The sequence below is a fragment of the Hippopotamus amphibius genome, chromosome 2, assembly GCF_030028045.1.
Source record: "Hippopotamus amphibius kiboko isolate mHipAmp2 chromosome 2, mHipAmp2.hap2, whole genome shotgun sequence".
NCBI classification, from domain to species: Eukaryota; Metazoa; Chordata; class Mammalia; order Artiodactyla; family Hippopotamidae; genus Hippopotamus; species Hippopotamus amphibius.
The window spans coordinates 64,544,894-64,557,351 of NC_080187.1; the positions used below are offsets into that span (position 1 = coordinate 64,544,894).

A 12,458-nucleotide genomic window follows, 5' to 3' on the forward strand; every position below is an offset into this window, starting at 1 on the left:
AAATATGATGCTACCTCTGCCTTAGGTGGATCTCAAATGTGTATGTTTTTGATTTTCCAAAATCATTGAAGAAAAAGGCAGCTGGTCCAGAGACTCAAGCCCTATGACTGAACGTGACATTTAACTTCAGTTAGTCAGCACACATTATCTGCCTTTTATGCTTGACGTTTCAGAAGTACTCTGAGGACTGCTTGACCTTGGGTCTAAAAGACTAGAGTTGGACACATAGATACCATCCCAGCTTCATACACCCAACTGCATTTTATCTACCACCCATGCCATGTATGGTCTAGTCAAGATTCTGTCACAGAGCAGCCTTTCAGAACAAAAAATTGTTTTTTGTTAGCTGCCCAGTAGAGCAGACTGGGTGTTCCACCTGTTTTCTTTTTTGGGAGTGGTCCTGAGTCCTCACATGTTCCATGGTAAACATGCCTCAGAGAACAAGTTGTACTGTGAGCCAGGTAGCATCACTGAAAACTGCCAGAAGTTAGTGTGGGCCTCAGTTAACCCTGCACCAATGCCCCATGCGTAGGATCCCTTGCACTGGCAGCTGCAAATGTCCTGAGGCCCACAGACTCAACATGTCCAACACAAGAATCACGATCCACCTGTCTAAATGCTTTGTCTCTGTCCCAGTCACTGGAACCACCGTTCATCCAGAAACGTGGAGATCTTTCTTGACTGGCTCCTCCCCTCAGCCCAAAGCAAAGTTTCAACAAGTTTAGCCATTGGCCTCTGACTTTTCTCAAATCTATCCACTTCTCTCCATCTCAACCCCAAACCCTAGTCCAAACAACACTCATCTCTCTTTTGAAGAACGCTGACGCCATCCCAACTGGTCAGCCACATCCACTGCCCCTCTACCCACTGTCCACCCTAGTCCATGGTATTATTTATTTATTTATTTATTTATTTATTTATTTATTTATTGGCTGCTTTGGGTCTTCATTGCAGAGCCCAGGCTTCTCAGTTCGGTGGCTTCTTTCTTGTGTGGAGCATAGGCTCTAGGCGCGCAGGCTTTAGTAGCTGTGGCATACAGGCTCAGTAGTTGTGGTGCACACGGGCCTGGTTGCTCCATGGCATGTGGGATCTTGTCAGGCAAATTCTCAACCACTGGGCCACCAAGGGAAGTCCCCTGGTAATTTTTTAAATCACAATTCTGTTGCTGCCCCGATGAAAGCTCTTCAACAATCTCCCACTGATCTCAGGACAGTGATTAATATCCAGGTTTGCTGTGGTCTGCTCTCTACCTGTGATTCCGGCCTCATCTCAGGCCATAAACATCCTCCAAATCTTGACAAACCAACCCTGCTGGCTTTCCTCTCATCCGTGCTTCTTCCCACAAGACATTTGTACCTGCTGTTCCCTCTCTCTGCAATGGAACCATCGAAACACCATTCCCTTTTTTTTTATTGTGGTAAAATATACACAACATAAAATTTACCATTTTAACCAATTTAAGTATACCAAAGTATTAAAGTATTAAACGCTTCCACATTGTTGTGCAAAAATATGGAACACTTCACAAATTTGCACGTCATCCTTGGACAGGGGCCATGCTAATTGTATTGTTCCAATTTTAGTCGATGTGCTGCTGAAGTGAGCACCTTCTCCCTCTTGACTATAAAGTCCGACTTGTCCTGCATTTATTCAGGGAAGACTTTGGAGACCAGGTCCATCACAAGGCATATATTCCCCTTGACAGCACAGCACCCAGTATGAGTTATATGTTTGTTTCACTGGTGTCTGTTCTCTCTCACTCAACTGTGAGCTCCTTAAGGGCAGCACTCAGGGTCTAGAGGAATGCTAGGTACACAGTGGGAGCTCAGTGCATCCTAGTTAAAAGAGTAAACAAAGAAATGCAATTCTACCTTCAGTGAAAACCATCTTTGACATTATTATAGAAAACTGTGTAGTTCTGCATTGTCTGAACTCCATTCCAGAGCAAGATCTTGACTTCACCTTTGAAAAACTAAAATCAATAATGAGGGGTGTTTTTTCCTTTTCTCAAATAGAAGAATTATTAATTCAAACTGTATCTCTCATAAAAGAGGGAAACACCTGATAGTCTTTATTTTTTTATCTTCATTGAATATTTATATTTATTTTTCTGTTAAAAATTTTATCCATTATTGTATGAGATCTTTTTTAAATTTTTATTAGAGAGAGTTGATTTGCAATGTTGTTAGTTTCTGCTGTACAGCAAAGTGAATCAGTTATACATACACATATATCCATTCATTCTTTTTTAGATTTTTTCCCATATAGAAAGAGTATTGAGTAGAGTTCCCTGTGCTATACTGTAAGTCCTTACTAGTTACCTATTTTATATATAGTAGTGTGTGTATATCAATCTCAGTTTCCCAATTTATCCCTCCCTCCCTTATCCCCTGGTAACCATAAGTTTGGTTTTTTACAAAAACCAAAACCGGTTTTTTACACCGATGTTTTTTACATCGATGACTCTATTTCTGTTTTGTAAATAAGTTCATTTGTACCATTTTTTTTTTTTTAGATTACACACATAAGCAATATCATATGATAGTCTTTAAATAGTAGGTTTTCCTTTGATTCTATTCATCAAAGTCTCACAACTATTGACACTCAGACCTCTGAAGCAGTTTGTAATTTCCAAAAACTAATGTAAAGTAGAGCTTATTTTGCCTAAGCCTGCAAGATACCCAGCGTGATGCTTCCTTACCATGTCTGCAGAGAAGTCCCTACCACTCATTGGGGCTGATGGTGGGGTCTGGAGACGGCTTTCCCTGACTCCAAGAAGCCCTGCTATGGGCTAGACTGGGTAGATCTGAGATTTCAAGAGACCAGATGCCAACCCTGAGTTATAGCAAGAACAGCTGACATGCACGTGACCCTTCACACTTTATGGGTTACTCATAACACCAGGAGTTCTTAGGGAGCAACATCAACATCAACCAGAACATTGCAATTTTGCGGATGAGGGGAAAACACTCAGAGGCCAAACAGCTGTCCAACATCCCTCAGCCAGGAGCCAGGCCAGACTTAGCACATGGTTTTGATACCTAAACCTTTGCTTTTTTTTTTTTTTTTTAACTACACTTTGCTCAATATGTCATTGACTACTGCATTTTTTAGTGGAAATGTTTATTCCAACAGCACCCTAGAAATGGTATAAATAAAGCTCTTCTGGGTACTGTGCACCAAGAAATATGGTCTGTGGTTATCAGGTCCTTTAATGTACTTGAACACTTACTTTAACTTGATTGCACACTCTGTGGTTATTCATTAAGTGTGTTTTCACTCACTGGCTGATCAAAAATCTGGAGGTATCACATGATGATCAAGACTGCTTGGTAACACACAAAACCCTAAAAGCCCTGGGTCCATGAGCTATCCCCAGGCTCTGGCTCCACTTTAGAGTGTGTCCTCATGCAGACACAGTCTGCATGTTCCTGGCCTGCTGCTTCCTGTCCTGGCATTCTGCAAAGTTTCACTTAATCTTGGGGAAAAACTAGGATGCCCTCTGCCACTAAGCATAGCCTCTGGCAGGCTGGGTCCCCTAGGTTTCCTCTAACTCCTGCTTGTTCCCACCCTCTTCATAGAGAACATGGTGAAAAACACACTAATCTCTTGGATCAAAATGAGAACAAAACGCATAATGCCCCCACTGCAGGATCAGAGCGTGCTTCGATATCCCTGTGGGCTCTTGGCTGAGGAGGTGATGAAAGGGAGAGAGGCGCCTGTCATGAGGTCATGGGCCAAAGCCTTCTGACACCTGTCCCCCTGCCACCACCACCCATGTCCATACTTGTCCCCCTCTGAGCCAAAGGTTCCAGTGACCAAAAATGTCCCTAAGTCTGGCATATCCCATCTCCCCGCTGGGTTTTCCTTTTTCCGTGTCTATGAATCTGCCTTTCATCACCTCTGCCACATGTTCCCCTGAGCTCCCTATGACCCTCACCTCCTCTCCCCTTGGCCACAGCTCAAGTCAACCATCAAAAAACCACCTGGAGCAGAATGTAGGTAACTTAGCTTTATTCACTCAACAATGCATGCACGCATCCCCCCAACTTTTACTATCTACCGCCATCTTAGGTTTTCCAAAGCTCCTTTGTTTAAAAAAGAAATCTCCCAGGGTTCCTTCATCTCTTACTTCAGTGGTCTCACCTTCCAACTAAAGGACTTTAAACTCTTTGGGGGCAGAGGGAAAGGGTTTTATGTTGTTTTCCTGATTTTTTAAATCAACATCATCTTCATTATCTCATTACTGTTAACATTTAGTATTGATTTCTACTCTGATCCTTACTTACAAAATTTTCTCTCCTAACATAAAAACCTTCCGCTTTTGTACTATTTGAAATTAATGGTTTCGTTGTTGAATTTTAACTTGGCAGCTTAAGAATAGTTTCCACTAACATTTGCATTTTACCATCCATACCTGCTCATTTCCCCTTAGGTGTGTCTTCTAACATAAGGGCTTCACACAAGGAAACACTGTGTGTAAAAGACATCAAGAACATGGTCTGTGGCCAGAGAGAACAACTCAGAGGCACAGGAGGACCCTGGTTATTCAGGTCTTTATTCCTGTCCTTTAACTTTTCTTTACTTTTTCAAAGAAAATTGATGCCCTGAGAAAACCACTAGTAGTTATAGATACTGATTTTTTGAGGGGAAAATCTTACATTTCCATAACCAGTTGCTTAAATAAACCATTTTACTCTTAAAATTGTTCATGACCATGTATCTTGAAGGTCTCATTTAACAAACTTACTGTTGAAATCATGGACTGAATGGAAACGCTAGAAAGCAGAACTGGAGAAGACAGCACACTGATTTGGAAGCACATGTGCAGCTTTCTCTTTGCTAATACTGAAAGGGCTGATCTGAAAAAGAAACCCTTGGGCTGCAAAGCATGGTGTGGTGTTGGGAATTAAATTTCTCTTAGTGCACTTAGTATTAAGCAAAAAGGAGGGTTGCTGTAATTGTCTATGTATGGTCATTCAGTGAGTGTAGGAGGATTTGTGTCTGGTAGCAACAACAACAGCGTTCCAAAAGTTGAAGGTGCCCAGTGAGCACAAGCAGCCAGCTGTGGAGGCAGCTGTGGTGATGGGAACACCATCCTAACCAGACATTCATCCTTGGGTGAGTACCAACCTGATTCTCAGTGCTTCAAAAGCATAAACAAGAATCACTATATTGTACATCTGTATCTTTTATTATATTGTACATCAACTATACTTCAATTTAAAGATATGATATTAAAAAAAGCACAAACAATAAGATGATTTATGGGGACTCGAAATCTAGTTTAGAAAAACAAAATTAGTAGGATGAAGCCAACATGCAACTGGTTAGAGGCTAAGAACTGTTCCTAGAGCAGAGGCCGTTTCCTTCTTGTTCTCCTTCACACTGTCACTTTGACAAGAGGGGTCCTCAGTCTTTATGCCTTAGTTTGTTGCTATGGAAAAATTCCCAGAGAGTAACTTTATTATGATTCTCTCATTCTTACTCAATAGTTTGTTCAAACATCACCCACTATAGCTATAGAAAGCCTATTCTGAAGAGGCAAAGACTGTATTCATTTTGGGTCCAAAAGTAGAAAGGGACAACTTTCTAGCTAATTAATAACATGCTTTTACTTGCATTTTTGTTTTCAGGCCTGCATATTTATTTTAAGTAATGCCTTATACACAGCACTCAAAACTGGTTTTTCAGAGTAGAATATAAGATATAAAGAACCTCAAACATTTCAATCATTTACAGTCGTGAAGTATCCTACTGAAACATAACCACTGCCCCCAACACAGATATTATCTATTGCTGTGTAACAAATTACTCCAAAATTTACTGACTTAAAATAGCACTAAACATTTATCATCTCTTACATTTTTTCTGAGGCAAGCACTCAGGGTGGTTTTGGCTCCATGTCTCTGACAAGGTTGTAGTAGGTGAGGGCAGCCAGGATCTGAGAGTTTGACGAGCTGGGAGACCTACATGCATATTGGCCAATTCACGTGGCTGGCAGCAGGTACTGGTTGTTAGCACCAAGCCTCAGTTCTCCACCACGTGTGCTTCTCCGCAAGGCTGATTAAACATCTCCATGACATGGCGGCAGGCTTCCTGCAGAGCAAGTGTGATGAGAGAGGTGGAGGCTATATCCTGTTTATGACCCAGTCTCAGTCACATAACATCACTTTTATTCACTAGTAATGAGTCACTAAGTCTAGCTAGCATTCAGGGGGAAGGGAATTAAACTCTACATTTTGAAGGTATGGGTGTCATAATTTGCAGACATGTTTTAAAACCATCTGTGGTCATAGATAAATGCATATTATTTTTGAAGCTTTATAGCTTATTTTGAGGTATAATGTATGTAAAGTAAAATTCACAAATCTTAAGTGTACAGCTGAGTAGCTTTACATGAGTATAAACTACCTCTGTAACCACCACCTAGATCAAAATATAAAACACTTTTTGTTGCTTATGATATATAGTATTTTTCAGCTCCTTAGAAAGTTTCATGATGTGAATTACACTAACTTTTCTATGTACACAATCACCATCTACAAACAAAGACACCTCTAGTTCTTCCTTTCTCATCTTTATAACTTTCATTCACTTTTCTTGATTTTTCTCTACTGTCTGGAACCTCTAGTACAAGGTTGAATAGACGTGTTGTGAGTGGACATCCTTGTCTTGTTCTCAGCCTAGGGGAACATATTCGATATTTTACCATATTCATCTATAGGTTGTTTTTTAGATAACTTTCATCAGATTAAGGAAGCTCCGTTGCTAATTTGGTGAAGCTTTGGCAATAGACATATAAAGAGAATCACAGTTCATGGCTTTACTACTGCTCATAAACATTAAACATTAGCCAGAGTATTGCCTTTAGCTGAAACTGTCCCCTATCTAATTTAGAGAAAAATCATGCCGGGTCTACACATAAAAAAATATTGCCCAGAAGAGTCCTCAATTTCCAAATATACTGATCTTCAAAAATGCATTTGTTTGTCAGTTCTTCGTAAATTTCAAGACTTTTTCACATGTAAGCTTAACTGTGTCTGGTGCTTCATTATATAAGCCAACTACAAAAGTGTATTTAATCTACTTCGTGCCCCAAGTGACGGGGTCAGCTACTGGTCGGGGATGGCGGTGGAGTTCTGAGGAGAGATGGAACGAGGAAGAGAGGACGCCCAAGTAGCAGCAACAGCAGCAGCCCAGCTCGTGGGGAAGGCAGTTCTCGCTGCCACAGACTCCCCACGCAACCCCAAAGCGGGGTGTGGCTGACCTTTGCGAATGAGCATCATGTGAATGTGCACTCTCTGAACCCCACCCTATATGGTGAAGAATTGTTAAATGCCTCAACACTCAATTCGTATAGCTCTAAAAGCAATACACTTTAAAATAAGGACACTGGAATAGCGCTGACAAAGTAGTCTCCACATTCATTTTCACATTTACTCTTCACAGCAGCCCTGTGAGGTTCACAGATGAGGACTCCGAGGCTTAGAGACATTCCGTGACGTGCCCAAGATTGCCCAGCCTAGAACATCTGCACCCAGGACATGATCCAAGACGTGGGGCATGCAATCTTTTCGCTGCATCATATAGGCAGGTGATTACCTTTTTTTATGTTTTCTTTTCATTCCTGCCACACATGTGTTCACGCTTAATGTAACTTTTTTTTTGATTGTTCGTCTTTTATTACTATATAGCTTAGTAGTGAAAGAAATGATTGTGGTCCATATGTGTATAAAAATTATGAAGCCCATAGTTTAGATTAACTCACAGGACATTTTTTATAAGGTCCGCCTTTTTCTCCTTCAGAGTGGTCCTTGAGTTTCCATCACTGTTTTGTGGTTGCTTCCAGAAAAGTGTTTTGCTTCATTACTTTTGGTTGCTAAGTAAGGAGATCCACCTTTATCTGGGTGATTCAAAATAAGGCTCGCTTCTTGCCTATTCATTGTCTGTTCAAATCCTCCTTTATGAAAAGCTAGGAGTTGAAATCTTCTTTGCAGTTTCTGTGGTGACTTGTCCTAGAGGTTTCCAGATCTGAAATGCATAACGACCTGCAAATCCAAGAGCTGCAGTACCCAGCCTCACAGCTATCAGACTTCTGGCCAGTCCCGGGTCACCGTGGGCATCAGCTCACTCGGTGGGTGGCGGCGCGTACTTGCATAGTGCAGGCCCTCTACTGCTGGGGCTACACGACCAAGGGCTTAGTGTAACTTTAGATGTTACTTTGATGTAAATTGAAATGACTATTCTAAAAACGACTATTTTTAGATTCCCAGCCTTGGTCACAGTGCATTTAGCCATTTGGTTGAATAAGTAGAAAATTTATGTCTTCCTCCTCCTCCAGCATATGCACCTTTTTCACATTTTAAGAATCCTGCTCCAAACCATCTATCAAGAGAAGACTTGTCAAATAAATTTTGATGTCTTAAAAAAAAAAAAGGACTTCTTCAGGCAACAAGGTATAAAAATGGGACAAAGCTGATAAGAGAATAGTTCTATAATTCGACAAGTACCCTAAATATTACCCTCCAAAAGACTAATAATAATAATGAAAATCATTTAGCATCAGTTCATTATGTCAGCACATCTGTTTCCCATTACCACGTGCAAGGTCCTGCCTTAGGCATTCTTAGAGCCATGACTATATAAAACTTCAGCAAGCAAGCCTCCATTTACTAATACTTCCTAATGCAGATGTGGGGATCATATTTGTTTTTCAAATGGAAAAACATAAAACACACACAAGGGCACTGTAGGACATACACATTTTGGAACATCAGATTGAGTAGGTGATGTTCTGCAAGGCTGCTTTTGATACCAGATACGCAGGCAGTGGTGAGCAGGTGAGGGATGTCTCTGGTCTCCATCTAGAGTGAAAGTTCGGTTTACCATAGGACATTCACATGCACCAGAGGGGAATGGCATCAGGGCACAGAGAGGCCTGGTGATCCCATCTCTAAGTGAGGCAGCTGTAGATCCATCCAAAGGGCTGATCAAAGAGCAACTGGCTGGACTGGACATGTGCCAGGGTAGCTATGACGTACAGATCCAGGAAGGATAATGAAGGGACTCTCAATGTTTAAATAATAAATGACAGCCTCTAGGGAAGACAGGCTCACTTTTCTCAGGGTTTTCTATTTGAACCAGATGACCTTGGTGTCAAATATGAAAGGGCATCTTTCCAAAGGCTGTTAATACTAGTCTCATTTGCTATGTAAACAAGAACAGAAGGCATCAAAGCCAGAATGTCATTACTCCTTGGATTCTGAACATTCAAGTAGAGCTGATTGCTCTGTTTTTATTACTGTTGTTATTAAGTCATCGACTGGATCATCCCATGGAACATGAAAGTTTATAGCAAGATTGATTTTTCCAAAAGTAAAGCTGCAACAGTATTTGAATGTCGCTTTTACTTCCTTAATTTTCTGAAGTTCTTTTAAGGGGAGAAAGCCAATGATCTAAATAGTTGGTAGGCAGGATTTACAAGGCTTTTTCAGGGCTCTAGTTAGCATGAAATCTTTTTTTAAATTACTACTCCTCTAGACATTTATTTTGAAATGCCCTGCCATGGCTTTGATGACTCCCAGTCTAGGTATCAGACCTCTCCCCTGGCTACCATGCTATTAGGAGTACATCACTTCCCTCAGATAAAAGGATGACAAGAACCCCTAGCTAGGAGAATCAGAGGATAGACACTGGACAGAACTTGGTCTTTTCTGGAGGTCGCCAGAGAAAAGTAAGGTGTTCTGCTATCCTTCCCTGATGGGTGATTTCTTAAGCTAATTACTCTCTCCTTTCTTTTTTTTTTTTTTGATACATCTTTATTGGTGTATAATTGCTTTACAACGTTGTGCTAGTTTCTGCTGTACAACAAAGTGACTCAGCTATATGTATACATATATCCCCATATCTCCTCCCTCTTGAGCCTCCCTCCCATCCTCTTTATCCCATCCCTCTAGGTCGACAGACTAGAGGACACAGAGGGGGACAGGGAAACTGGGATGTAGTGAGAGAGTAGCACTGACATATATACACTACCAAAGGTAAAATAGATGGCTAGTGGGAAGCTGCTGTATACACAGGGAGATAAGCTCTGTCCTTTGTGACTCTCTCCTTTAAATGCAGTCTCTACAAGATATCACACAAAATGGGTTTTAGACTCTCTCTCATTGAGCTTTTTTCAAGTGCTTTCCAATGAAATTCACATTGTTTACCCCAATTTCATCTACTCACAGTTTGTGGCATTTTTCTAAGCTCTAGTTTGTATTTTTTTCATGTTTCCTTCTTGTCCTTTGATACAATGCTTTCAGAGTTTTGCCATTCTGCTATAAGGCTGTGTCTTACTCACATTAGAAAAACTAATGCCAAGGAAGTAAGGTTTCAATTGTTTAGTTTGGAAGGGTTCATTATTGTTCATTCTTCTGAGGTCCTGCTTTAGACAGGTTTGCAAGTTCTTTTGTGTGATTTTTTATGGCTCTTCCACCTAAATACAAAAGTAGGCACCCGTGATCATTTTATTGAATGAACAGACTGAGAACTTTGATAAAGACTAATACAAGTATGTTAAGACATAAGTTTATTTTTTCTAACCTATAGTTTGTTGTTTTGTTTTATTTTGTTTTTTACTAATTACTAACTTACAGAGTAGTTAAAAGGAAGTGGACAAGATGATGCAGTAGGAAGATACTGAACTCACCTCCTCCCAAGGATACATCAAAATTCCAACTATTTACAGAGAAACTATTGATAATAAAAACCATAAGAATAGCAGAAAATATGTAAATAAGGAACCACAACAAGATGGATAGGAGTCAAGACCCATACCCCTGGGTTAGCAACCCACAAAAGGGAAGATAATTACAATTGCAGAGTTCTCCCCAAGGAACAAGGAGTCTGATACCCACACTGGGCTCCCTGGCCCAAGAGTTCTGCACAAGAAGAATGTTTGGCTTTAATAAAGATTAAAAATTTTTAAAAATTAAAAAAATAAAAAAGCCAGTGGGGCTTACTTTCAGGAGAACGAGAGGGTGGTGGAAAGTAGAGACTCCACTCCTAAAAGATCCACACAAAATTTCACATGTTCCAGGACCTAGGACAGAAGCAATAATTTAAAAGGAGCCTGGGTCAGACCCACCTGCTGATCTTGGAGAGCCTCTAGGACAGGCAGGAGGCAACTGGAGCTCATCCTGGAGACACAGATACTGGTGGCAGCCATCTGGGGGAGCTTGTTCTACTACGTGGATAGTAGTGCTGGCAAGCACCATTTTGGAATCCTCCTTCTAGATAATTAGTTCCAGGACTCGGCCCCACCCACCAGGCTGTCAGCACCAGTACTGGAACTCCTTGGGGCAAGTAACTAGGTGGGTGGAGACACAGCTCCACTCATGAGCAGGTCAGCTGCCATAAGGCTCCTTGAGCCCACAACCACCTCAGTACCCAGTTCTGTCCACCAAAGGGCCCAGGATCCAGTCCCACACACCAGAGCACTGGTACTAAACCCAAGGGCAATGCAGGCAGAGACCCTGGGACCCAGCTCCACCTGCCAGTGGAGCAGCACTAGCCCCAGGACCCACTGGGCCTCAGCCCTACCTGCCAGTGGACAGGTACCAGCCCTAGGTCTCCAGAGGCCATGACCCCACCAATCACAGGTGGACACCAGCCCCAGGACCATCACAGCCGTGTAGCCATATCAGAACCTGGGTCATTCACCAACAGACCAGCATTCACACCAGCACCACCTAGGCCACAGCCCTGCTCACCAGCAAGCCAACAGCAGCTTTAGGATACCTTGGGTCCTTCAGCCAGCGGCCCCAGGATCCAGCCCAACCAACCAGAGGGCTAATACCAGCTTCAGGGCATCAAGGGCCCTGAAGACAGGGACTGGAAAAGCCAGCTCCACCCACCAATAAGGTGGCTCTAGTCCCAGGAACCCCTGGGCCTCATCCTCACCTACCAAGAAGCCACACAAGCTCTAAGACATCTTGAACCCATCATCCAGCCATCCTGAGATCCAGCCCCTTTTACCAAGGAGCCAACACCAGCTTTGAGACACACCAGACCACACAACCAGCTGTGTCAGGAACTGGCCCCACCCATCAGAAGGCCAACACTAGATCCAAGACTTCCAGTCCTGCCACCACCCACTCCAGAACTCAGCTAAACCCACGATTGGGCAAGCAGTAGGCCTGGGACCACTCAGGGCCCACAGTTTCCAGACCAGGCTGCACACACCAGCAGCTGGAAGCCTCCAGACAAGACAGGGCCTGACAATCAACTTGACCAAAGGCCAGCCACGCCCACCAAACCACCCATAGTAGTCAACCCACCACAACAAAAAGACCCACACAGCCCACATGGGAGCACCCCAGAGAATATATACTCCAGTGACCAGAGGGGAGTGTGCTGCTGGGATGTATAGGACATCTATGAATGGACATTTCTCCATGGTTGGGAAACAT

The 12,458-nt window shown here is 42.3% G+C and overlaps 1 pseudogene; it reads right to left on the reverse strand.

Annotated features, from left to right (window-relative positions):
* Positions 1-1,506: 1,506 nt before the first annotated feature.
* On the reverse strand, positions 1,507-1,607 carry LOC130847301 (U6 spliceosomal RNA; annotated as a pseudogene).
* Positions 1,608-12,458: the final 10,851 nt, after the last annotated feature.